Here is a 27056-nt window from a genome sequence, read left to right as displayed (position 1 = left end):
TTTGAAAACTGCCCTTTACATAATAGAATATTTAAGCTAATTAAAGAAATACAAACTTATGAAGGTTTATTGTGTATTTTTAAACTTTATTTTTAAAACTGTCCTTTACATAATAGAATATTTAAGCTAATTAAAGAAATACAAACTTATGGGGTTTTATTGTGTATTTTTATACTTTATTTTGAAAACTGCCCTTTACATAATAGAATATTTAAGCTAATTAAAGAAATACAAACGCATGGGGGTCTATTGTGTATTTTTAAACTTTATTTTGAAAACTGCCCCTTACATAATAGAATATTTTACCTAATTAAAGAAATACAAACTTATGGGGTTTTATTGTGTATTTTTAAACTTTATTTTGAAAACTGCCCTTTACATAATAGAATAGTTAAGCTAATTAAAGAAATACAAACTTATGGGTTTTTATTGTGTATTTTTAAACTTTATTTTGAAAACTGCCCTTTACATAATAGAATATTTAAGTTAATTAAAGAAATACAAACTTATGGGTTTTTATTGTGTATTTTTAAACTTTATTTTGAAAACTGCCCTTTACATAATAGAATATTTAAGCTAATAAAAGAAATACAAACTTATGGGGTTTTATTGTGTATTTTTAAACTTTATTTTTAAAACTACCCTTTACATAATAGAATATTTAAGCTAATTAAAGAAATACAAACTTATGCGGTTTTATTGTGTATTTTTAAACTTTATTTTGAAAACTGCCCTTTAGATAATAGAATATTTAAGCTAATTAAAGAAATACAAACTTATGGGGTTTTATTGTGTATTTTAAAACTTTATTTTTAAAACTGTCCTTTACATAATAGAATATTTAAGCTAATTAAAGAAATACAAACTTATGTGGTTTTATTGTGTATTTTAAAACTTTATTTTGAAAACTGCCCTTTACATAATAGCATATTTAAGCTAATTAAAGAAATACAAACTTATGCGGTTTTATTGTGTATTTTTAAACTTTATTTTTAAAACTGTCCTTTACATAATAGAATATTTAAGCTAATTAAAGAAATACAAACTTATGCGGTTTTATTGTGTATTTTTAAACTTTATTTTGAAAACTGCCCTTTACATAATAGAATATTTAAGCTAATTAAAGAAATACAAACTTATGCGGTTTTATTGTGTATTTTTAAACTTTATTTTTAAAACTACCCTTTACATAATAGAATATTTAAGCTAATTAAAGAAATACAAACGCATGGGGGTTTATTGTGTATTTTTAAACTTTATTTTGAAAACTACCCTTTACATAATAGAATATTTAAGTTAATTAAAGAAATACAAACGCATGGGGGTTTATTGTGTATTTTTAAACTTTATTTTTAAAACTACCCTTTACATAATAGAATATTTAAGCTAATTAAAGAAATACAAACGCATGGGGGTTTATTGTGTATTTTTAAACTTTATTTTGAAAACTGCCCTTTACATAATAGAATATTTAAGCTAATTAAAGAAATACAAACGCATGGGGGTTTATTGTGTATTTTTAAACTTTATTTTGAAAACTACCCTTTACATAATAGAATATTAAAGCTAATTAAAGAAATACAAACGCATGGGGGTTTATTGTGTATTTTTAAACTTTATTTTTAAAACTACCCTTTACATAATAGAATATTTAAGCTAATTAAAGAAATACAAACTTATGGGGTTTTATTGTGTATTTTTAAACTTTACTTTGAAAACTGCCCTTTACATAATAGAATATTTAAGCTAATTAAAGAAATACAAACTTATGGGTTTTTTTGTGTATTTGTAAACTTTATTTTCAAAACTGCCCTTTACATAATAGAATATTTAAGCTAATTAAAGAAATACAAACTTATGGGGGTTTATTGTGTATTTTTAAACTTTTTTTTTTAAACTGCCCTTTACATAATAGAATATTTAAGCTAATTAAAGAAATACAAACTTATGGGGTTTTATTGTGTATTTGTAAACTTTATTTTGAAAACTGCCCTTAACATAATAGAATGTTTAAGCTAATTAGAGAAATACAAACTTATGGGGGTTTATTGTGTATTTTTAAACTTTATTTTTAAAACTGCCCTTAACATAATAGAATGTTTAAGCTAATTAAAGAAATACAAACTTATGGGGGTTTATTGTGTATTTTTAAACTTTATTTTGAAAACTTCCCTTTACATAATAGAATATTTAAGCTAATTAAAGAAATACAAACGCATGTGGGTTTATTGTGTATTTTTAAACTTTATTTTGAAAACTGTCCTTTACATAATAGAATATTTAAGCTAATTAAAGAAATACAAACTTATGGGGTGTTATTGTGTATTTTTAAACTTTATTTTGAAAACTGCCCTTTACATAATAGAATATTTAACCTAATTAAAGAAATACAAACTTATGGGGTTTTATTGTGTATTTTTATACTTTATTTTGAAAACTGCCCTTTACATAATAGAATATTTAAGCTAATTAAAGAAATACAAACTTATGGGGTTTTATTGTGTATTTTTAAACTTTATTTTGAAAACTGCCCTTTACATAATAGAATATTTAACCTAATTAAAGAAATACAAACTTATGGGGTTTTATTGTGTATTTTTAAACTTTATTTTTAAAACTGCCCTTTACATAATAGAATAGTTAAGCTAATTAAAGAAATACAAACTTATGGGTTTTATTGTGTATTTTTAAACTTTATTTTGAAAACTGCCCTTTACATAATAGAATATTTAAGCTAATTAAAGAAATACAAACTTATGGGGTTTTATTGTGTATTTTTAAACTTTATTTTGTAACACTGCCCTTTACATAATAGAATATTTAAGCTAATAAAAGAAATACAAACGCATGGGGGTTTATTGTGTATTTTTAAACTTTATTTTTAAAACTACCCTTTACATAATTGAATATTTAAGCTAATTAAAGAAATACAAACGCATGGGGGTTTATTGTGTATTTTTAAACTTTATTTTGAAAACTACCCTTTACATAATAGAATATTTAAGCTTATTAAAGAAATACAAACTTATGGGATTTATTGTGTATTTTTATACTTTATTTTGAAAACTACCCTTTACATAATAGAATATGTAAGCTAATTAAAGAAATACAAACGCATGGGGGTTTATTGTGTATTTTTAAACTTTTTTTTTAAAACTACCCTTTACATAATAGAATATTTAAGCTAATTAAAGAAATACAAACGCATGGGGGTTTATTGTGTATTTTTAAACTTTATTTTTAAAACTACCCTTTACATAATAGAATGTTTAAGCTAATTAAAGAAATACAAAGTTATGGGGTTTTATTGTGTATTTTTAAGCTTTATTTTGAAAACTGCCCTTAACATAATAGAACGTTTAAGCTAATTAGAGAAATACAAACTTATGGGGGTTTATTGTGTATTTTTAAACTTTATTTTGAAAATTGCCCTTAACATAATAGAACGTTTAAGCTAATTAGAGAAATACAAACTTATGGGGGTTTATTGTGTATTTTTAAACTTTATTTTAAAAACTGCCCTTTACATAATAGAATATTTAAACTAATTAAAGAAATACAAACTTATGGGGTTTTATTGTGTATTTTTAAACTTTATTTTGAAAACTGCCCTTTACATAATAGAATATTTAACCTAATTAAAGAAATACAAACTTATGGGGTTTTATTGTGTATTTTTAAACTTTATTTTGAAAACTGTCCTTTACATAATAGAATATTTAAGCTAATTAAAGAAATACAAACTTATGGGGTTTTATTGTGTATTTTTAAACTTTATTTTTAAAATTGTCCTTAACATAATAGAACGTTTTAGCTAATTAAAGAAATACAAACTTATGGGGTTTTATTGTGTATATTTAAACTTTATTTTGAAAACTGCCCTTTACATAATAGAATATTTAAGCTAATTAAAGAAATAGAAACTTATGGGGTTTTATTGTGTATTTTTAAACTTTATTTTGAAAACTGTCCTTTACATAATAGAATATTTAAGCTAATTACAGAAATACAAACTTATGGGGTTTTATTGTGTAGTTTTAAACTTTATTTTTAAAATTGACTAGTTTGGAGACGGAATGCGTTGTTGTGATAAGTGATTTTCTCTATTAATTCGCACTTTTTATTTTAAGATTCAAATATTAATAACTACATTTTATTTCAGTATTTAATTTATGTATTTCTGTTGTATTAAATGCTAGCTTTAATTTTTTTTTTTTTTTTTTTTTTTTTTTTTCTCGTCCATAAATGTTTATCTACCAAGTTGATCTTAAATATTGTATAATCAATCCATTATATTATCATTTTCATTCCCCCACCCCTAATTTCTGGCTCCCATCTTATCTCGCAATTATAACGTCACCAACTAACTTCGGAAGAACCCCCCCCCCATCCGATTTTGTTTTATATCATAAGTTGCTTAAAACGTGATTAGTTAAAGTTCAGAATAAAATCACGCTTTCTCTTAACGGTTAATTTAAAAAAAAAAAAAATCTTCTGAACGCTATTAAAAGTTAAATTCTTCACTAGTTTGGAGACGGAATGCGTTGTTGTGATAAGTGATTTTCTCTATTAATTCGCACTTTTTATTTTAAGATTCAAATATTAATAACTACATTTTATTTCAGTATTTAATTTATGTATTTCTGTTGTATTAAATGCTAGCTTTAATTTTTTTTTTTTTTTTTTTTTTTTTTTTTTTTTTTTTCTCGTCCATAAATGTTTATCTACCAAGTTGATCTTAAATATTGTATAATCAATCCATTATATTATCATTTTCAGTCCCCCACCCCTAATTTCTGGCTCCCATCTTATCTCGCAATTATAACGTCACCAACTAACTTCGGAAGAAACCCCCCCCCCATCCGATTTTGTTTTATATCATAAGTTGCTTAAAACGTGATTAGTTAAAGTTCAGAATAAAATCACGCTTTCTCTTAACGGTTAATTTAAAAAAAAAAAAAAAAATCTTCTGAACGCTATTAAAAGTTAAATTCTTCACTAGTTTGGAGACGGAATGCGTTGTTGTGATAAGTGATTTTCTCTATTAATTCGCACTTTTTATTTTAAGATTCAAATATTAATAACTACATTTTATTTCAGTATTTAATTTATGTATTTCTGTTGTATTAAATGCTAGCTTTAATTTTTTTTTTTTTTTTTTTTTTTTTTTTCTCGTCCATAAATGTTTATCTACCAAGTTGATCTTAAATATTGTATAATCAATCCATTATATTATCATTTTCAGTCCCCCACCCCTAATTTCTGGCTCCCATCTTATCTCGCAATTATAACGTCACCAACTAACTTCGGAAGAAACCCCCCCCCCATCCGATTTTGTTTTATATCATAAGTTGCTTAAAACGTGATTAGTTAAAGTTCAGAATAAAATCACGCTTTCTCTTAACGGTTAATTTAAAAAAAAAAAAAAAATCTTCTGAACGCTATTAAAAGTTAAATTCTTCACTAGTTTGGAGACGGAATGCGTTGTTGTGATAAGTGATTTTCTCTATTAATTCGCACTTTTTATTTTAAGATTCAAATATTAATAACTACATTTTATTTCAGTATTTAATTTATGTATTTCTGTTGTATTAAATGCTAGCTTTAATTTTTTTTTTTTTTTTTTTTTTTTTTTTTCTCGTCCATAAATGTTTATCTACCAAGTTGATCTTAAATATTGTATAATCAATCCATTATATTATCATTTTCAGTCCCCCACCCCTAATTTCTGGCTCCCATCTTATCTCGCAATTATAACGTCACCAACTAACTTCGGAAGAAACCCCCCCCCCCATCCGATTTTGTTTTATATCATAAGTTGCTTAAAACGTGATTAGTTAAAGTTCAGAATAAAATCACGCTTTCTCTTAACGGTTAATTTAAAAAAAAAAAAATCTTCTGAACGCTATTAAAAGTTAAATTCTTCACTAGTTTGGAGACGGAATGCGTTGTTGTGATAAGTGATTTTCTCTATTAATTCGCACTTTTTATTTTAAGATTCAAATATTAATAACTACATTTTATTTCAGTATTTAATTTATGTATTTCTGTTGTATTAAATGCTAGCTTTAATTTTTTTTTTTTTTTTTTTTTTTTTTTTTCTCGTCCATAAATGTTTATCTACCAAGTTGATCTTAAATATTGTATAATCAATCCATTATATTATCATTTTCAGTCCCCCACCCCTAATTTCTGGCTCCCATCTTATCTCGCAATTATAACGTCACCAACTAACTTCGGAAGAACCCCCCCCCATCCGATTTTGTTTTATATAATAAGTTGCTTAAAACGTGATTAGTTAAAGTTCAGAATAAAATCACGCTTTCTCTTAACGGTTAATTTAAAAAAAAAAAAAAATCTTCTGAACGCTATTAAAAGTTAAATTCTTCACTAGTTTGGAGACGGAATGCGTTGTTGTGATAAGTGATTTTCTCTATTAATTCGCACTTTTTATTTTAAGATTCAAATATTAATAACTACATTTTATTTCAGTATTTAATTTATGTATTTCTGTTGTATTAAATGCTAGCTTTAATTTTTTTTTTTTTTTTTTTTTTTTTTTTTTCTCGTCCATAAATGTTTATCTACCAAGTTGATCTTAAATATTGTATAATCAATCCATTATATTATCATTTTCAGTCCCCCACCCCTAATTTCTGGCTCCCATCTTATCTCGCAATTATAACGTCACCAACTAACTTCGGAAGAAACCCCCCCCCCCATCCGATTTTGTTTTATATCATAAGTTGCTTAAAACGTGATTAGTTAAAGTTCAGAATAAAATCACGCTTTCTCTTAACGGTTAATTTAAAAAAAAAAAAAAATCTTCTGAACGCTATTAAAAGTTAAATTCTTCACTAGTTTGGAGACGGAATGCGTTGTTGTGATAAGTGATTTTCTCTATTAATTCGCACTTTTTATTTTAAGATTCAAATATTAATAACTACATTTTATTTCAGTATTTAATTTATGTATTTCTGTTGTATTAAATGCTAGCTTTAATTTTTTTTTTTTTTTTTTTTTTTTTTTTTTTTTTTTTTCTCGTCCATAAATGTTTATCTACCAAGTTGATCTTAAATATTGTATAATCAATCCATTATATTATCATTTTCAGTCCCCCACCCCTAATTTCTGGCTCCCATCTTATCTCGCAATTATAACGTCACCAACTAACTTCGGAAGAAACCCCCCCCCCATCCGATTTTGTTTTATATCATAAGTTGCTTAAAACGTGATTAGTTAAAGTTCAGAATAAAATCACGCTTTCTCTTAACGGTTAATTTAAAAAAAAAAAAAAATCTTCTGAACGCTATTAAAAGTTAAATTCTTCACTAGTTTGGAGACGGAATGCGTTGTTGTGATAAGTGATTTTTCTCTATTAATTCGCACTTTTTATTTTAAGATTCAAATATTAATAACTACATTTTATTTCAGTATTTAATTTATGTATTTCTGTTGTATTAAATGCTAGCTTTAATTTTTTTTTTTTTTTTTTTTTTTTTTTTCTCGTCCATAAATGTTTATCTACCAAGTTGATCTTAAATATTGTATAATCAATCCATTATATTATCATTTTCAGTCCCCCACCCCTAATTTCTGGCTCCCATCTTATCTCGCAATTATAACGTCACCAACTAACTTCGGAAGAAACCCCCCCCCCCATCCGATTTTGTTTTATATCATAAGTTGCTTAAAACGTGATTAGTTAAAGTTCAGAATAAAATCACGCTTTCTCTTAACGGTTAATTTAAAAAAAAAAAAAAATCTTCTGAACGCTATTAAAAGTTAAATTCTTCACTAGTTTGGAGACGGAATGCGTTGTTGTGATAAGTGATTTTCTCTATTAATTCGCACTTTTTATTTTAAGATTCAAATATTAATAACTACATTTTATTTCAGTATTTAATTTATGTATTTCTGTTGTATTAAATGCTAGCTTTAATTTTTTTTTTTTTTTTTTTTTTTTTTTTTTTTTTTTCTCGTCCATAAATGTTTATCTACCAAGTTGATCTTAAATATTGTATAATCAATCCATTATATTATCATTTTCAGTCCCCCACCCCTAATTTCTGGCTCCCATCTTATCTCGCAATTATAACGTCACCAACTAACTTCGGAAGAAACCCCCCCCCCCCATCCGATTTTGTTTTATATCATAAGTTGCTTAAAACGTGATTAGTTAAAGTTCAGAATAAAATCACGCTTTCTCTTAACGGTTAATTTAAAAAAAAAAAAAATCTTCTGAACGCTATTAAAAGTTAAATTCTTCACTAGTTTGGAGACGGAATGCGTTGTTGTGATAAGTGATTTTCTCTATTAATTCGCACTTTTTATTTTAAGATTCAAATATTAATAACTACATTTTATTTCAGTATTTAATTTATGTATTTCTGTTGTATTAAATGCTAGCTTTAATTTTTTTTTTTTTTTTTTTTTTTTTTTTTTTTTCTCGTCCATAAATGTTTATCTACCAAGTTGATCTTAAATATTGTATAATCAATCCATTATATTATCATTTTCAGTCCCCCACCCCTAATTTCTGGCTCCCATCTTATCTCGCAATTATAACGTCACCAACTAACTTCGGAAGAAACCCCCCCCCCCCATCCGATTTTGTTTTATATCATAAGTTGCTTAAAACGTGATTAGTTAAAGTTCAGAATAAAATCACGCTTTCTCTTAACGGTTAATTTAAAAAAAAAAAAAATCTTCTGAACGCTATTAAAAGTTAAATTCTTCACTAGTTTGGAGACGGAATGCGTTGTTGTGATAAGTGATTTTCTCTATTAATTCGCACTTTTTATTTTAAGATTCAAATATTAATAACTACATTTTATTTCAGTATTTAATTTATGTATTTCTGTTGTATTAAATGCTAGCTTTAATTTTTTTTTTTTTTTTTTTTTTTTTTTCTCGTCCATAAATGTTTATCTACCAAGTTGATCTTAAATATTGTATAATCAATCCATTATATTATCATTTTCAGTCCCCCACCCCTAATTTCTGGCTCCCATCTTATCTCGCAATTATAACGTCACCAACTAACTTCGGAAGAAACCCCCCCCCCATCCGATTTTGTTTTATATCATAAGTTGCTTAAAACGTGATTAGTTAAAGTTCAGAATAAAATCACGCTTTCTCTTAACGGTTAATTTAAAAAAAAAAAAATCTTCTGAACGCTATTAAAAGTTAAATTCTTCACTAGTTTGGAGACGGAATGCGTTGTTGTGATAAGTGATTTTCTCTATTAATTCGCACTTTTTATTTTAAGATTCAAATATTAATAACTACATTTTATTTCAGTATTTAATTTATGTATTTCTGTTGTATTAAATGCTAGCTTTAATTTTTTTTTTTTTTTTTTTTTTTTTTTTTTTTTTCTCGTCCATAAATGTTTATCTACCAAGTTGATCTTAAATATTGTATAATCAATCCATTATATTATCATTTTCAGTCCCCCACCCCTAATTTCTGGCTCCCATCTTATCTCGCAATTATAACGTCACCAACTAACTTCGGAAGAAACCCCCCCCCCATCCGATTTTGTTTTATATAATAAGTTGCTTAAAACGTGATTAGTTAAAGTTCAGAATAAAATCACGCTTTCTCTTAACGGTTAATTTAAAAAAAAAAAAAAATCTTCTGAACGCTATTAAAAGTTAAATTCTTCACTAGTTTGGAGACGGAATGCGTTGTTGTGATAAGTGATTTTCTCTATTAATTCGCACTTTTTATTTTAAGATTCAAATATTAATAACTACATTTTATTTCAGTATTTAATTTATGTATTTCTGTTGTATTAAATGCTAGCTTTAATTTTTTTTTTTTTTTTTTTTTTTTTTTTTTCTCGTCCATAAATGTTTATCTACCAAGTTGATCTTAAATATTGTATAATCAATCCATTATATTATCATTTTCAGTCCCCCACCCCTAATTTCTGGCTCCCATCTTATCTCGCAATTATAACGTCACCAACTAACTTCGGAAGAAACCCCCCCCCATCCGATTTTGTTTTATATCATAAGTTGCTTAAAACGTGATTAGTTAAAGTTCAGAATAAAATCACGCTTTCTCTTAACGGTTAATTTAAAAAAAAAAAAAAATCTTCTGAACGCTATTAAAAGTTAAATTCTTCACTAGTTTGGAGACGGAATGCGTTGTTGTGATAAGTGATTTTCTCTATTAATTCGCACTTTTTATTTTAAGATTCAAATATTAATAACTACATTTTATTTCAGTATTTAATTTATGTATTTCTGTTGTATTAAATGCTAGCTTTAATTTTTTTTTTTTTTTTTTTTTTTTTTTTTTTTTTTTTTTTTTCTCGTCCATAAATGTTTATCTACCAAGTTGATCTTAAATATTGTATAATCAATCCATTATATTATCATTTTCAGTCCCCCACCCCTAATTTCTGGCTCCCATCTTATCTCGCAATTATAACGTCACCAACTAACTTCGGAAGAAACCTCCCCCCCCCATCCGATTTTGTTTTATATCATAAGTTGCTTAAAACGTGATTAGTTAAAGTTCAGAATAAAATCACGCTTTCTCTTAACGGTTAATTTAAAAAAAAAAAAAATCTTCTGAACGCTATTAAAAGTTAAATTCTTCACTAGTTTGGAGACGGAATGCGTTGTTGTGATAAGTGATTTTCTCTATTAATTCGCACTTTTTATTTTAAGATTCAAATATTAATAACTACATTTTATTTCAGTATTTAATTTATGTATTTCTGTTGTATTAAATGCTAGCTTTAATTTTTTTTTTTTTTTTTTTTTTTTTTTTTTTTTTTTTCTCGTCCATAAATGTTTATCTACCAAGTTGATCTTAAATATTGTATAATCAATCCATTATATTATCATTTTCAGTCCCCCACCCCTAATTTCTGGCTCCCATCTTATCTCGCAATTATAACGTCACCAACTAACTTCGGAAGAAACCCCCCCCCCCATCCGATTTTGTTTTATATCATAAGTTGCTTAAAACGTGATTAGTTAAAGTTCAGAATAAAATCACGCTTTCTCTTAACGGTTAATTTAAAAAAAAAAAAATCTTCTGAACGCTATTAAAAGTTAAATTCTTCACTAGTTTGGAGACGGAATGCGTTGTTGTGATAAGTGATTTTCTCTATTAATTCGCACTTTTTATTTTAAGATTCAAATATTAATAACTACATTTTATTTCAGTATTTAATTTATGTATTTCTGTTGTATTAAATGCTAGCTTTAATTTTTTTTTTTTTTTTTTTTTTCTCGTCCATAAATGTTTATCTACCAAGTTGATCTTAAATATTGTATAATCAATCCATTATATTATCATTTTCAGTCCCCCACCCCTAATTTCTGGCTCCCATCTTATCTCGCAATTATAACGTCACCAACTAACTTCGGAAGAAACCCCCCCCCCATCCGATTTTGTTTTATATCATAAGTTGCTTAAAACGTGATTAGTTAAAGTTCAGAATAAAATCACGCTTTCTCTTAACGGTTAATTTAAAAAAAAAAAAAAATCTTCTGAACGCTATTAAAAGTTAAATTCTTCACTAGTTTGGAGACGGAATGCGTTGTTGTGATAAGTGATTTTCTCTATTAATTCGCACTTTTTATTTTAAGATTCAAATATTAATAACTACATTTTATTTCAGTATTTAATTTATGTATTTCTGTTGTATTAAATGCTAGCTTTAATTTTTTTTTTTTTTTTTTTTTTTTTTTTTTTTTTTTTTCTCGTCCATAAATGTTTATTTATCTACCGAGTTGATTGCAAAAATAGATTACCTAATTGTACTCATTTTTAGTTCGTGGGAGGGGAATCTATCACCATACTTTCCCTTAAACAGGTCCGTTGGACTTTTATTAAGTACAATACTTAATAGTTATTTTATTTATTTATTTATTTATTTATTTATTTTTTTTTTTTTTTTTTTTTTTTTTTTTTTTTTTTTAATGGAGAGTAGAAAACGCATTGTGGATGCGTTATCGGCAGCTCCTGTTACTCTCGCTTCTTCTTATTTGTCCCTCAGTCCTCATTTTTAAATGAGTGATTTTTCTGACAAAGGGAGAAGAAAAAGCTGTTTTCTAGGTTGGCAGTATTTTTGCGCGAACAGTTGGCAGAGTTGGTGGAAATTTTCTGTTTCTATGTCTATCCTTGTAGCCATGTCACTAGTAAGGGTGCTGGAGGTAAACGTTTTGTCTGGGCTGACGTTATCCGCCTGATAGTCAGGGACCCGAACCTTGGATTAACCACTAAGGAGGCTGTCCTATCAGCAGGTGCAAAGTACTGGGGCTGCTGTATTGCCATTTGGTGAATGGAATCTGGACCATGCAGTAGCTTCTGGTGGGGCCTCTCGATGCCATACTAGTGGGTAATTGTTACGGCTTTACCTTATCATGTGGTACAAAAAAAAAAAAATTCTTCGTTTCTTTTTCTCTCTTAGTTTCCCCTCTCTGTCCTGCTCTAAGTAAATCTGTCGACCTAGTCCACAAATTCCAAAATTTCATCATGACAAGTTTCAAGAAAAAATACTCGATTAAACCCGGTTCTCCAACTTCCAACGTAGACCCCTACTACCATGTCTCCTTCTCAAACATCAGGGGTCTACGTTCTAACCTTCCAGAGGTTGAAACCCAATTACAGGAGACTAAACCAGACCTTTTATTTTTAAGTGAAACTGGCATTGGACAGGCTATTTCCCTTGATGAGTTTGCAATTACAGGATACTCTAACTTAACTTCTAAATCTGACCCCCAAGATCGCCATGGGCATGGAATATGTGCCTATATTAAAGATAGCTTTCCATGTGGGAGGGACATCTCCAGGGAAGATCCTAACTTACCTTATATGTGCTTCCGGGTTGCTTTAGCTCACACTACTGCATTTATATTTACTCTCTATCGCCCCCACAACAGCGGAGTTACTATCTTTCAAAGCATATCTGAGAAAATTGACCAAGTCCTTTCTACTTATCCTTCAGCTAACATTCATGTATGTGGAGACTTCAATGTTCACAACGTCGAATGGTTGACCCACTCAAACAAGACCGATGATGAGGGGAGGTTCTGTCATGATTTCTCCATTGCCTATGACCTCACTCAGATTGTTCAGGAACCTACCCGTGTGCCCGATAATGACGGCCAGTATGCGAGCCTACTAGACCTTTTTCTCACAACTTGCCCTGAACTATGTTCAGTTTCTGTTCTGTCGCCTCTTGGATCTTCCGACCACTCTGTTGTATCAATTAAGATAAAAATGAAATGTAATAAGTCCCCAGACGTACCTCTTCATCGTACAGTATATCGATACACTAAGGCTGACTGGGATAGCTTCCGTACATTTATATCTGATCTACCTCTGCATTCCATGTTTAAAAAGGATGTGTCCTCTATAGTATTAGACCTAACTGAATGGTTAATTGTAGGTATTGACCATTTCATACCCTCTAAAAAGTTTCAGCAAAAACCTAACAGCCAGCCTTGGTTCTCTCCAGAATGTGCTGCTGCCATTGCGCACAGAAATCACTTTTTCCACTGCTTCAAACGTAATAGATGTATGGAAACTAAAGCCGTTTTCAGGACTGCCAGCAACCATTGTAAGAAAGTAATAAGGAACGCAAGAGAGTTGTATGCTCAATCTGTTAAGTCCAAAGTAGCTGAGCAGCGGCTTGGTTCCCACCAGTTTTGGCAAATAGCAAACAGAATTCTGAACAGAAGCGTGTGCTCCATCCCAACTATTATCAATGGATCTGAGGTAATCTCGTCAGCATCAGACAAAGCCAAACTCTTTGTCAAGAACTTTGCAGCTAATTCTACCCTTTGCGACCAAGACCGCCAACCCCCAATATTTCCTCTTGTATCAGAAAACACGCTATGTGATATACGTATATCTGTACGTGATGTTGCCAAACTAATCAAAAACCTTGATTCCAGTAAAGCAACTGGCCCTGATGGTATTCCAATTATAGTACTCAAAAAACTTCAACCTGAACTAGCGCCCATACTTACAAAACTGTTTAAACGTTGTCTTAAGGAGAATAGTTTCCCATCTCCCTGGAAAATCTCATCAGTATGCCCTGTATTTAAGAATTCAGGTGATCGCTCATCCCCCTCTCAGTACAGGCCAATAAGTCTCCTGTGCGTCATGAGTAAGTTGCTAGAATCTGTATTAAATACAGAAGTAATCAAACATCTCAACAAAAATAACCTTCTTAGTGACACTCAATATGGTTTCCGTTCTGCTAGATCTACAGCAGATGTCCTTACAGTTATATCGCATAGGATTAGCAAATCTCTCGACGGTGGCAATCTTTCTAGGGCAATTGCTCTTGACATATCTAAAGCCTTTGATAGGGTATGGCATAAAGGTTTACTTCATAAGATCGCTAGCTATGGTATAGCTGGAAAAGTCTTCTCAATTATTAAATCATTTCTTTCTGATAGATTCATAAGAGTAGTAGTTGAGGGGCAAAAATCAGAAGCTCACAATATTAATGCCGGTGTCCCTCAGGGATCCATCCTGGGCCCAACTCTTTTCCTGATCTACATTAATGATCTTCCAAATCATATCCTTACATCATTTGTAGACATTTATGCTGACGACACTACCATTTATGGTACCACATCTAAGACAGTAAACGAGCAAGTTCTCTCCAATTCTCTCTCCTCTGATCTTGAGCACGTAGTACAATGGGGAAAGGAGTGGCTGGTTACTTTTAATGCATCTAAAACCAAGCTTCTCTCTTTACATCATCAACATTCTAATCCACATTTGTCATCAATTGAAATGAATGGCTCTCGTCTTCAGGAGGCCTCAAGTTTTGACAAGCTTCTGGGCTTGACCATTACTCCTGATCTTAAATGGAACACGTATATCAAATCTGTTGCCAAGGCCGCTGGAAAAATGGTGGGATCTTTCTATCGATCCAGTAGATATCTCACTGCTGATGCTATTCTCTATCTATATAAGAGCCAGGTACGTCCAAGGATGGAATACTGTTGCCACATCTGGGCAGGAGCTGCTAGAAAGAACTTGTCCTGCCTTGATAGAGTTCAAAATAGACTTCGTAGCCTCGTAGGAGATGTCCTTTTCTCCTCCTTGCAACCTCTATCTCACAGAAGAGATGTTGCGAGTTTGTCTCTGATGTATCGTTATTTTCATGGAAAGTGTTCAACTGAGCTTCAATCTATGGTCCCCCCTCGCCAAACTTTCACAAGAAACACTCGTCTAGCTGTAAACACTATCAATAATTTCCCCCACTCTTTATCTGTGCCTAAACCTAAACGTAGATTCCATGAACAAAGCTTCTTTCTTAGAACTGCACGCCTGTGGAATTGTCTTCCGTTTTCCTGCTTTCCGGCTGACTACAATATGGTTTTGTTCAAGTCTAAAGTAAATAAGTTCTTGATGAGCCGTTCCATATAAGTTATTAAATTTACCAAATTTTCATTACTAATGATTACTATATTGACCAACTTCTACTGTACACTCTTTAACCCTTATCCTTGAGTGGCCTCTGGGCCTTGATAATGTGGTGATGCCTTTGTAAAAAAAAAAAAAAAAAAAAAAAAAAAAAAAAAAAATTGCCCTTAACATAATAGAACGTTTAAGCTAATTAGAGAAATACAAACTTATGGGGGTTTATTGTGTATTTTTAAACTTTATTTTGAAAACCGCCCTTTACATAATAGAATATTTAAGCTAATTAAAGAAATACAAACTTATGGGGTTTTATTGTGTATTTTTAAACTTTATTTTAAAAACTGCCCTTTACATAATAGAATATTTAAACTAATTAAAGAAATACAAACGCATGGGGTTTTATTGTGTATTTTTAAACTTTATTTTGAAAACTGCCCTTTACATAATAGAATATTTAAGTTAATTAAAGAAATACAAACTTATGGGGTTTTATTGTGTATTTTTAAACTTTATTTTGAAAACTGCCCTTTACATAATAGAATATTTAAACTAATTAAAGAAATACTAACTTATGGGGGTTTATTGTGTATTTTAAAACTTTATTTTGAAAACTGCCCTTTACATAATAGAATATTTAAACTAATTAAAGAAATACAAACTTATGGGGTTTTATTGTGTATTTTTAAACTTTATTTTTAAAACTGCCCTTTACATAATAGAATATTTAAGTTAATTAAAGAAATACAAACTTCTGGGGTTTTATTGTGTATTTTTAAACTTTATTTTTAAAATTGTCCTTAACATAATAGAACGTTTAAGCTAATTAGAGAAATACAAACTTATGGGGTTTTATTGTGTATTTTTAAACTTTATTTTTAAAACTGCCTTTTACATAATAGAACGTTTAAGCTAATTAAAGAAATACAAACTTATGGGGTTTTATTGTGTATTTTTAAGCTTTATTTTGAAAACTGCCCTTAACATAATAGAACGTTTAAGCTAATTAGAGAAATACAAACTTATGGGGGTTTATTGCGTATTTTTAAACTTTATTTTTAAAACCGCCCTTTACATAATAGAATATTTAAGCTAATTAAAGAAATACAAACTTATGGGGTTTTATTGTGTATTTTTAAACTTTATTTTAAAAACTGCCCTTTACATAATAGAATATTTAAACTAATTAAAGAAATACAAACTTATGGGGTTTTATTGTGTATTTTTAAACTTTATTTTGAAAACTGCCCTTTACATAATAGAATATTTAACCTAATTAAAGAAATACAAACTTATGGGGTTTTATTGTGTATTTTTAAACTTTATTTTGAAAACTGTCCTTTACATAATAGAATATTTAAGCTAATTAAAGAAATACAAACTTATGGGGTTTTATTGCGTATTTTTAAACTTTATTTTTAAAATTGTCCTTAACATAATAGAACGTTTAAGCTAATTAAAGAAATACAAACTTATGGGGTTTTATTGTGTATTTTTAAACTTTATTTTGAAAACTGCCCTTTACATAATAGAATATTTAACCTAATTAAAGAAATACAAACTTATGGGGTTTTATTGTGTATTTTTAAACTTTATTTTGAAAACTGGCCTTTACATAATAGAATATTTAAACTAATTAAAGAAATACAAACTTATGGGGGTTTATTGTGTATTTTAAAACTTTATTTTAAAAACTGCCCTTTACATAATAGAATATTTAAACTAATTAAAGAAATACAAACTTATGGGGTTTTATTGTGTATTTTTAAACTTTATTTTGAAAACTGCCCTTTACATAATAGAATATTTAAGTTAAGTAAAGAAATACAAACTTATGGGGTTTTATTGTGTATTTTTAAACTTTATTTTTAAAACTGCCCTTTACATAATAGAATATTTAAACTAATTAAAGAAATACAAACTTATGGGGGTTTATTGTGTATTTTAAAACTTTATTTTGAAAACTGCCCTTTACATAATAGAATATTTAAACTAATTAAAGAAATACAAACTTATGGGGTTTTATTGTGTATTTTTAAACTTTATTTTTAAAACTGCCCTTTACATAATAGAATATTTAAGTTAATTAAAGAAATACAAACTTATGGGGTTTTATTGTGTATTTTTAAACTTTATTTTTTAAATTGTCCTTAACATAATAGAACGTTTAAGCTAATTAGAGAAATACAAACTTATGGGGTTTTATTGTGTATTTTTAAACTTTATTTTTAAAACTGCCCTTTACATAATAGAACGTTTAAGCTAATTAAAGAAATACAAACTTATGGGGTTTTATTGTGTATTTTTAAGCTTTATTTTGAAAACTGCCCTTAACATAATAGAACGTTTAAGCTAATTAGAGAAATACAAACTTATGGGGTTTTATTGTGTATTTTTAAACTTTATTTTGAAGACTGCCCTTTACATAATAGAATATTTAAGCTAATTACAAACTTATGGTGGTTTATTGAGTATTTTTAAGCTTTATTTTGAAAACTGCCCTTTACATATTAGAATAGTTAAACTAATTAAAGAAATACAAACTTATGGGGTTTTATTGTGTATTTTTAAACTTTATTTTGAAAACTGCCCTTTATATAATAGAATATTTAAGCTAATTACAAACTTATGGGGTTTTATTGTGTATTTTTAAACTTTATTTTGAAAACTGCCCTTTACATAATAGAATATTTAAGCTAATTACAAACTTATGGGGTTTTATTGTGTATTTTTAAACTTTATTTTGAAAACTGCCCTTTACATAATAGAATATTTAAGCTAATTACAAACTTATGGGGGTTTATTGTGTATTTTTAAACTTTATTTTGAAAACTGCCCTTTACATAATAGAATATTTAATATTTTATATAATTACTAGAGTGCCGCCCGGCATTGCCTGGTCGTAAAATAATACGCTTAAGTATGGTATTTGGATTAAAAGTTTCGTATTTATTATTATATTTTATTGGCTTCAACATATGGTAATGATTTAAAAAGTTTTAAAAAATTACGGATGCTCCACCACCGAGAATCGAAAACAAAACGTTTAGTTTACGATTTATTTTTCCTTTGACGTTACGGCCTGAACTTTGAAGACATGTTTACTGCGAGGCTAAAAATTACAACATGAATAATAGTTATTACCGTACGCGTGCATATTTTTAATGCCTTCACCTGGCAATTCGACCTTCACCTGGCAATTCGACCTTCACCTAGCAAATTCCATATTTTTAACGTTCACACTTTTATACAGATTGCTCCGGCGTAAACCCAAATATAAAGTCTCGCATGGGTTCGGATACTCTATGTATTTAGTTTCATGTATGTAGACAAAAAACTGACAGAGATATTTGGTAGGTAAATTATTTAAACTAATATATATATATATATACATTATTTTAATTGGAATTCATTGAGATGAGTATTATTTTATTAATTTTATTTATGGCGGACTATTATCCTTATCTTTTCTTAGTTGTTTCACGACGTTTCGGCTAACTATTCGTCAGGCCTTCGTCAGGTGGTAACCGCGACGGATAGGGACTCTGTAATAATTGCAGTGAATGCAGTCAGGAGATTCAGAGTTCCTAGTTGGCCGGAACGTCGTGAAACAACTAGGAAAAGATGATAATAGTCCGCAATAAATAAAACTAATATATATATATACGCATACATAAATATATATGGAAAGAGGTTTGCGCTTACGATAAGATTTTTACGCAAATATTACGCAAGTATAAATCATGTAGAATACCTGCATGAATATAATGGCACGTAATAGTTCACTAAAGATGATCATACCAAAAGAAAACCGAAAAAAACTAAAAGGGAATTAATAAAAATGAATGTTTAAAAGAATATGCGAATTTGGTAGATCTTTTGCAGATGAAATGCAATTCCACGAGCAATATATATATATATATATATATATAAAAGTTGAATTTCCTTTTTTAAATAAATAGAAAAAAAAATGTTTGCCTTTTTAAATTCTTGGCCTATAAGCCAAGATCTTTTCTCTGTGATCAAAGTTTAGTATCTGTTCCGGCAGATACTGCGATTAAAGTGGGGGGGCAACCTCACATATAAGACCATTGCTCTTTGGCAGTCAGTTTTGGTCAGTGTGGGGGAAACCCTTCATACCAATTGTCAATATCCAGTTGCCTCTCGGGGGAGTTTCTCCCCCTCCCTTCACTCTCCATATTAAAAAAAAACGGCCTTGTGTCTAATTTGCTCAGTGGGGAAGCACATTTAATAACTAAATAGAAAAAAGGCGTTTTAATATGAATATCAATACGCACGCACACACACACACACAAAAAAATATAGTTGTATGGATTTTTAAAGTGTTATCTTGACGTTTAAACATGCAATCACACGGAGAACTGCCCTTTAGATAATGCATACGTTTTTCAGGAACCGATGTGGAATACCTTGTTTTTTCGGCCCCTGGTTACAGTATTTTCCCCGCCTTACGGTGTCATTTATAATGTTATTTGATTATATACATGTGTATTATATACTATACTGTATTTTGTTACTGATTTTTATATGTACTGTATAAAATTTGCTTAGCCCCCGCTATACGGCGATTTCAGCTTACGATCTCAACCCCGGAACGAATTAAAATTATAAACTTTATTACATGTCAAATTATAAACGCTATAACATTATAACTCGTAAAATTTTAAACGTTATAAGACGTCAGATTATAAATGTTCAGAACATGTCAAATTATACACATTAGAACACGTCAAATTTTAAACATTACAATACGTTAGGAAATGAATATTAAGATTGAACAACGTGTCAAAGTAGAACTGCATGTGTTAGCTACGAATGAATTGACCCATATACAATAAATACCGATTAGGTAGTCGATATCCGGTTACGCTCGTATACTGAATTGGTGGCTGAAGTGTGTTTACGCTGAAGTTAAATCTTCTCCCTTCAATGGAGGGAGAACCCATTCTATATGAAAGCAATTTTATTTTTGCAAACTGCTGGAATGCCCACTTTTCGGGGAGCTGGTTTTCTCCAACATAAAAAAACGACCTTGTGTCACATTTTATTTGACGTGGGTGAGCAAAAAGATATCAGTCGATATCCGGTTACGCGAGTATCTAGTATTCTCCTGGGAGTGTCGTACATCACGTGAACAGCTCGAATACCAATTTACATGAATATGAATGCGTTAATAGTAATTGTCTGTATTTGTGAGATGAGGTGTTTTTCATTGATTGAGATTGTCGGACTGACTTCCTCATCTTGGTTGTTAGAGTCACAACGTTTCGGCCTTTTTGCCCTCCGGCCTTCATCAGGTGTTTTGTATCGATCTGGGGAACCGTCTGTTAGGAGTCTCGAACCCAACCCTTTATTATTATTACGGGGGTACCGTGTTCGGACTCCAGCTAGGCTCTGGGACATAGTTGCTGATTCTCTGTTTTGAATGTTACTTTTCACTGCCTTCGTTCAGGATTGAACTCAGCACCTTTGGGTAACTGTAAACTTTGATACAACGTCTAGGACCACTCGGCCATATGTCACTAGAATGAATGTGTTAATTTCTAGACGTTTACTTCTAAGTTTTTACTTAAAACCAAAGAAGCTGTTTACTTCCTTAACGGAGCAGGGAAATACATTTCCTATCATATTATATGACCGAGTCCTCGTGCTAAAAGTTTTGATTTTAACATTAAAGATATTATTTACGGTGACCAGGCTCCCCACAGCACACCCTTTAGCAACTAAAACTCTAACAATTCCAAACTATTATTTTACTAGTTATTTCCTCTGCTAACATTCCAAATGTCGTCTTCTATTTATTTATGTAATCCTCCGTACGAACTAGAACAATTTAAAATTTCAAAGGTTTTAGATTCCCGTCGTATAGGAAATGGATTACATATTCAATCGGATTTCCCCACTGGAAAACTAATCCATTTCAAGTATCGAATAATATATTGGCCTCTGGGGAGGTGGGTGAACCCCAAGAAGAACTAGGTTTCCGATTTAGATTCCAAGGCCGTTTTTGTACAGTGCTTGATTATAGCGAATCAAAATTAACTAAACCCGGTTTTGAAAACGTCTCTTAGTCCATCTAGATTTGCAATCTCCTTGGTGGACTATTTAAAAGTAGCCCGACCTCTCTAATTATTCTATTACGACCAACTGACACCGCCGCAATGTTGCATTTCTGTATCTGTTTTACAAATATTTTAATGGAATGTGCTCTGATGAACTCGTTGCACTTGTGCCCCCCCTCAACGTACATATGCTCGACAAACCTACTTAGCAACAAAAATCACACCCCTTCACTATTGAGATCTTTAAATGCCAGAAAGCTTTCTACTCTAAAAGTTTCTTCCCTCGAACAGCTAGACTTTGGAATTCCTTTCCTGCTGCCTGCTTCCCTCACTGTACTGATATGCAGAAGTTTAAACGTAATGTAAATCAACATCTTGCTAATCTTTCTTAGGCATGGTCCCAAATACAGGGTAGCCCACATAAAAATAACCCGATCTCTCTAATCTTTCTCTTATCGACCAACTGACACCACAAGATAAAATGCAATTCTTTTTTTCCAACAAGATGGCGCTACATGCCACACCTCTCACAGATCACTGACACGAGTTCATGACATGTTTACGGAAAAGAGAACAATAAGCAAAAGATTATGGCCACCACGTTCCCCGGACTTGTCATCATGTGATTTTTAAAAAAATCTTTGGGAGACTTTAAAACAAAAAGATTACGCAAATAATCCTCACAATCTAAGACCAAACTAAAGGAGAACATTAACAAAGCTATCAGGAGAATTACCAGAGATCTAGACGCAAACGTTGTTAAACGTGCCCAGAAATGCATAGATGTGAACGGAGAGAACTTCCAGCATTTTTTATAACACTACAGGTAAGTTAAACAATGCTACAAGTAATTTAAACAATAAACGAATGTTCATCCTCTCTACTACATTTTCTGGGTTGCTTTAAAGTCTGTTGCCAAGGTCGCTGGAAAGATGGTGGGATCCTTCTACCGCTCCAGAAGATATCTCACTACTGATGCAATTCTCTATCTATATAAAAGCCAAGTACGTCCAAGGATGGAATACTGCTGCCATATCTGGGCAGGAGCTGCCAAAAACAGACAGAGTACAAAAAAGACTTCGTGGCTTAGTGGGGGATGCCCTTTTCTCTACCCTGCAACCTCTCTCCCACAGAAGAGACGCTGCGAACCTATCCTTGTTTAATCGTTATTTCCATGGCAGGTGCTCGTCTGAACTCCAATCTCTGCCCCCCCCTCGCCAATCTTTCACGAAAAACACCCGTCTAGCCGAATCCACTGTGAAAAGTTTCCCCCACTCTTTATCTTTTTTTTTTTTTTTTACAAAGGCATCACCACATTATCAAGGCCCAGAGGCCACTCAAGGATAAGGGTTAAAGAGTGTACAATAGAAATTGGTCAATATAGTAATCATTAGTAATGAAAATTTGGTAAATTTAATAACTTATATGGAACGGCTCATCAAGAACTTATTTACTTTAGACTTGAACACAACCATATTGTAGTCAGCCGGAAAGCAGGAAAACGGAAGACAATTCCACAGGCGTGCAGTTCTAAGAAAGAAGCTTTGTTCATGGAATCTACGTTTAGGTTTAGGCACAGATAAAGAGTGGGGGAAATTATTGATAGTGTTTACAGCTAGACGAGTGTTTCTTGTGAAAGTTTGGCGAGGGGGGACCATAGATTGAAGCTCAGTTGAACACTTTCCATGAAAATAACGATACATCAGAGACAAACTCGCAACATCTCTTCTGTGAGATAGAGGTTGCAAGGAGGAGAAAAGGACATCTCCTACGAGGCTACGAAGTCTATTTTGAACTCTATCAAGGCAGGACAAGTCCTTTCTAGCAGCTCCTGCCCAGATGTGGCAACAGTATTCCATCCTTGGACGTACCTGGCTCTTATATAGGTAGAGAATAGCATCAGCAGTGAGATATCTACCGGATCGATAGAAAGATCCCACCATTTTTCCATCGGCCTTGGCAACAGATTTGATATACGTGTTCCATTTAAGATCAGGAGTAATGGTCAAGCCCAGAAGCTTGTCAAAACTTGAGGCCTCCTGAAGACGAGAGCCATTCATTTCAATTGATGACAAATGTGAATTAGAATGTTGATGATGTAAAGAGAGAAGCTTGGTTTTAGACGCATTAAAAGTAACCAGCCACTCCTTTCCCCATTGTACTACGTGCTCAAGATCAGAGGAGAGAGAATTGGAGAGAACTTGGTCGTTTACTGTCTTAGATGTGGTACCATAAATGGTAGTGTCGTCAGCATAAATGTCCACAAATGATGTAAGGATATGATTTGGAAGATCATTAATGTAGATCAGGAAAAGAGTTGGGCCCAGGATGGATCCCTGAGGGACACCGGCATTAATACTGTGAGCTTCTGATTTTTGCCCCTCAACTACTACTCTTATGAACCTATCAGAAAGAAATGATTTAATAATTGAGAAGACTTTTCCAGCTATACCATAGCTAGCGATCTTATGAAGTAAACCTTTATGCCATACCCTATCAAAGGCTTTAGATATGTCAAGAGCAATTGCCCTAGAAAGATTGCCACCGTCGAGAGATTTGCTAATCCTATGCGATATAACTGTAAGGACATCTGCTGTAGATCTAGCAGAACGGAAACCATATTGAGTGTCACTAAGAAGGTTATTTTTGTTGAGATGTTTGATTACTTCTGTATTTAACACAGATTCTAGCAACTTACTCATGACGCACAGGAGACTTATTGGCCTGTACTGAGAGGGGGATGAGCGATCACCTGAATTCTTAAATACAGGGCATACTGATGAGATTTTCCAGGGAGATGGGAAACTATTCTCCTTAAGACAACGTTTAAACAGTTTTGTAAGTATGGGCGCTAATTCATGTTGAAGTTTTTTGAGTACTATAATTGGAATACCATCAGGGCCAGTTGCTTTACTGGAATCAAGGTTTTTGATTAGCTTCGCAACATCACGTACAGATATACGTATATCACATAGCGTGTTTTCTGATACAGGAGGAAATATTGGGGGTTGGCGGTCTTGGTCGCAAAGGGTAGAATTAGCTGCAAAGTTCTTGACAAAGAGTTTGGCTTTGTCTGATGCTGACGAGATTACCTCAGGTCCATTGATAATAGTTGGGATGGAGCACACGCTTCTGTTCAGGATTCTGTTTGCTATTTGCCAAAACTGGTGGGAACCAAGCCGCTGCTCAGCTACTTTGGACTTAACAGATTGAGCATACAACTCTCTTTCGTTCCTTATTACTTTCTTACAATGGTTGCTGGCAGTCCTGAAAACGGCTTTAGTTTCCATACATCTATTGCGTTTGAAGCAGTGGAAAAAGTGATTTCTGTGCGCAATGGCAGCAGCACATTCTGGAGAGAACCATGGCTGGCTGTTAGGTTTTTGCTGAAACTTTTTAGAGGGTATGAAATGGTCAATACCTACAATTAACCATTCAGTTAGGTCTAATACTATAGAGGGCACATCCTTTTTAAACATGGAATGCAGAGGTAGATCAGATATAAATGTACGGAAGCTATCCCAGTCAGCCTTAGTGTATCGATACACTGTACGATGAAGAGGTACGTCTGGGGACTTATTACATTTCATTTTTATCTTAATTGATACAACAGAGTGGTCGGAAGATCCAAGAGGCGACAGAACAGAAACTGAACATAGTTCAGGGCAAGTTGTGAGAAAAAGGTCAAGTAGGCTCGCATACTGGCCGTCATTATCGGGCACACGGGTAGGTTCCTGAACAATCTGAGTGAGCTCATAGGCAATGGAGAAATCATGTGCCTAAATCAAAACGTGGATTCCATGAACAAAGCTTCTTTCTTAGAACTGCACGCCTGTGGAACTCTTTTTCGTCTTCCTGCTTCCCACCGGACTACAACCTGGATGTGTTCAAGTCCAACGTTAACAAATTCCTAATGAACCGCCCCCTTAAGTAAACACTTCATCAAATCTCCACACTAACATAATGTACTTGCAATAACCCTTATCCCTGAGTGGTTTCCGGGCATTGATAAGTGGTGATCACTGTGTAAAAAATAAAAAACAAAAAAACTCCGAGACGGACGGACTACTAGGTTTATTGGCGCGAAATATTGCAAAAATCTGTTGTGGTAGTATTAAAAAAACAATAAAGTGAATTTACTTACGAGTTTCAGTTAAGAGGGTTTTTTTTTTGTAAATATATTTTTGGATTTAATTGGAATTTTATCATGACGTCCAATGAAGGTTATCCCACTGCACAATAATTAGGGGTAAAAACGAAAGACTACTACGATACACATTTTTTTTTAAATAAATGGAAAGGTAAATAGGGGAAAAAGATATAGTCAGTTTTATGTTCACCAATACCAGTGTCTGCCAAATTAGTCCCTCTGACGGTACTCCATTAACAATATTGTAAGGCATAGTAAGGGTAAGAATATAGGTGTAGTCAGGGCTTACTGTGTGTCAAAGAACGTAAATAAAACACGTCAACACTTAATCTTTTTAAAAGAGGGTGTATATAAATTACCTCCCTTGCGTCATTAACTTAAATGTTTTCATTCGAGAAAATTTCAATCCTCTTGGTTCTGTAATCCAAGAAAATAATCCAAATCTTCTGTGGTGTAATGTATTTCTATAGAAAATTTCTTGGTTCCTTTTGACATGAATTATAACGCCTCACTAGAGTTAGTATTCTTTTTTACAAGACCAATTGTAGGCCATATAATAGTTCTTTCTTCCTCGCCGAAGAGGTCGTTGTAATTTGTTTTTTACAACTCTGATTTTTTAAACAGTCTTTTATAACTAATTCGGTGTCGTCTTCCTTGACGAATGCCGATTGAAGAAAAAGAAACCAAACCACGGGTTTCTCTTGTTTAAACTTGCGATTTTTAACGTCTTTTCTCTTGACGCGGGATAGCGAGCCGACTTCTTTCTCGGGTTCAAAACTTCCCACAAAATGGCGCACACATCTTCTTTTATCAATCGAAAGTCACGCATTAAACAAGGGATACAACAAGCAGTAGCAGAACAAGATAAGGGGGGTAAAGAAGGGGAGGGAGAGAGAAGGAAAAACAGACGGTGGAAAAAAATTTCTACAGATTCATATGAAAAAGTATTTACACAAAATGAATTATTTTAAAAACAATTCTTTCATCATAGAAATAGTAAATAGAATACAAAAGTATTTCTTTACATAATGAACTCCTTGAAAATTGAAACTATTATTTTTATCGAATGCTGTGTGCCACATTTTGGCTTCTTTTATTCGTTAAAAATCTTTTTAAAAAATAAAAAAAGTTTAGTTTTTAGATTAGTCGTGCCTTGATTTTGCTAATTATGCACGACTAAAAATTAAACACAGTTTATGCACGTCTAATTAAATCCTAAACGACAATTATTCGTCACATGGAAAAAAATAAAGGGTTAAATTAGTCAAAGAAACTTCGACAAGTTTAATTTGAAAAATAAAAAAAAACTTCGACAAGTTTAATTTGAAAAATAAAAAACAACTTCGACAAGTTTAATTTGAAAAATAAAAAAAAACTTCGACAAGTTTAATTTGAAAAATAAAAAACAA

Source organism: Euprymna scolopes, chromosome 44, assembly GCF_053919585.1.
Source record: "Euprymna scolopes isolate OS-2025 chromosome 44, ASM5391958v1, whole genome shotgun sequence".
Lineage (NCBI taxonomy): Eukaryota > Metazoa > Mollusca > Cephalopoda > Sepiida > Sepiolidae > Euprymna > Euprymna scolopes.
The sequence above is the reverse complement of the archived record's forward strand: the minus strand, read 5'-3'. Positions refer to the sequence as shown.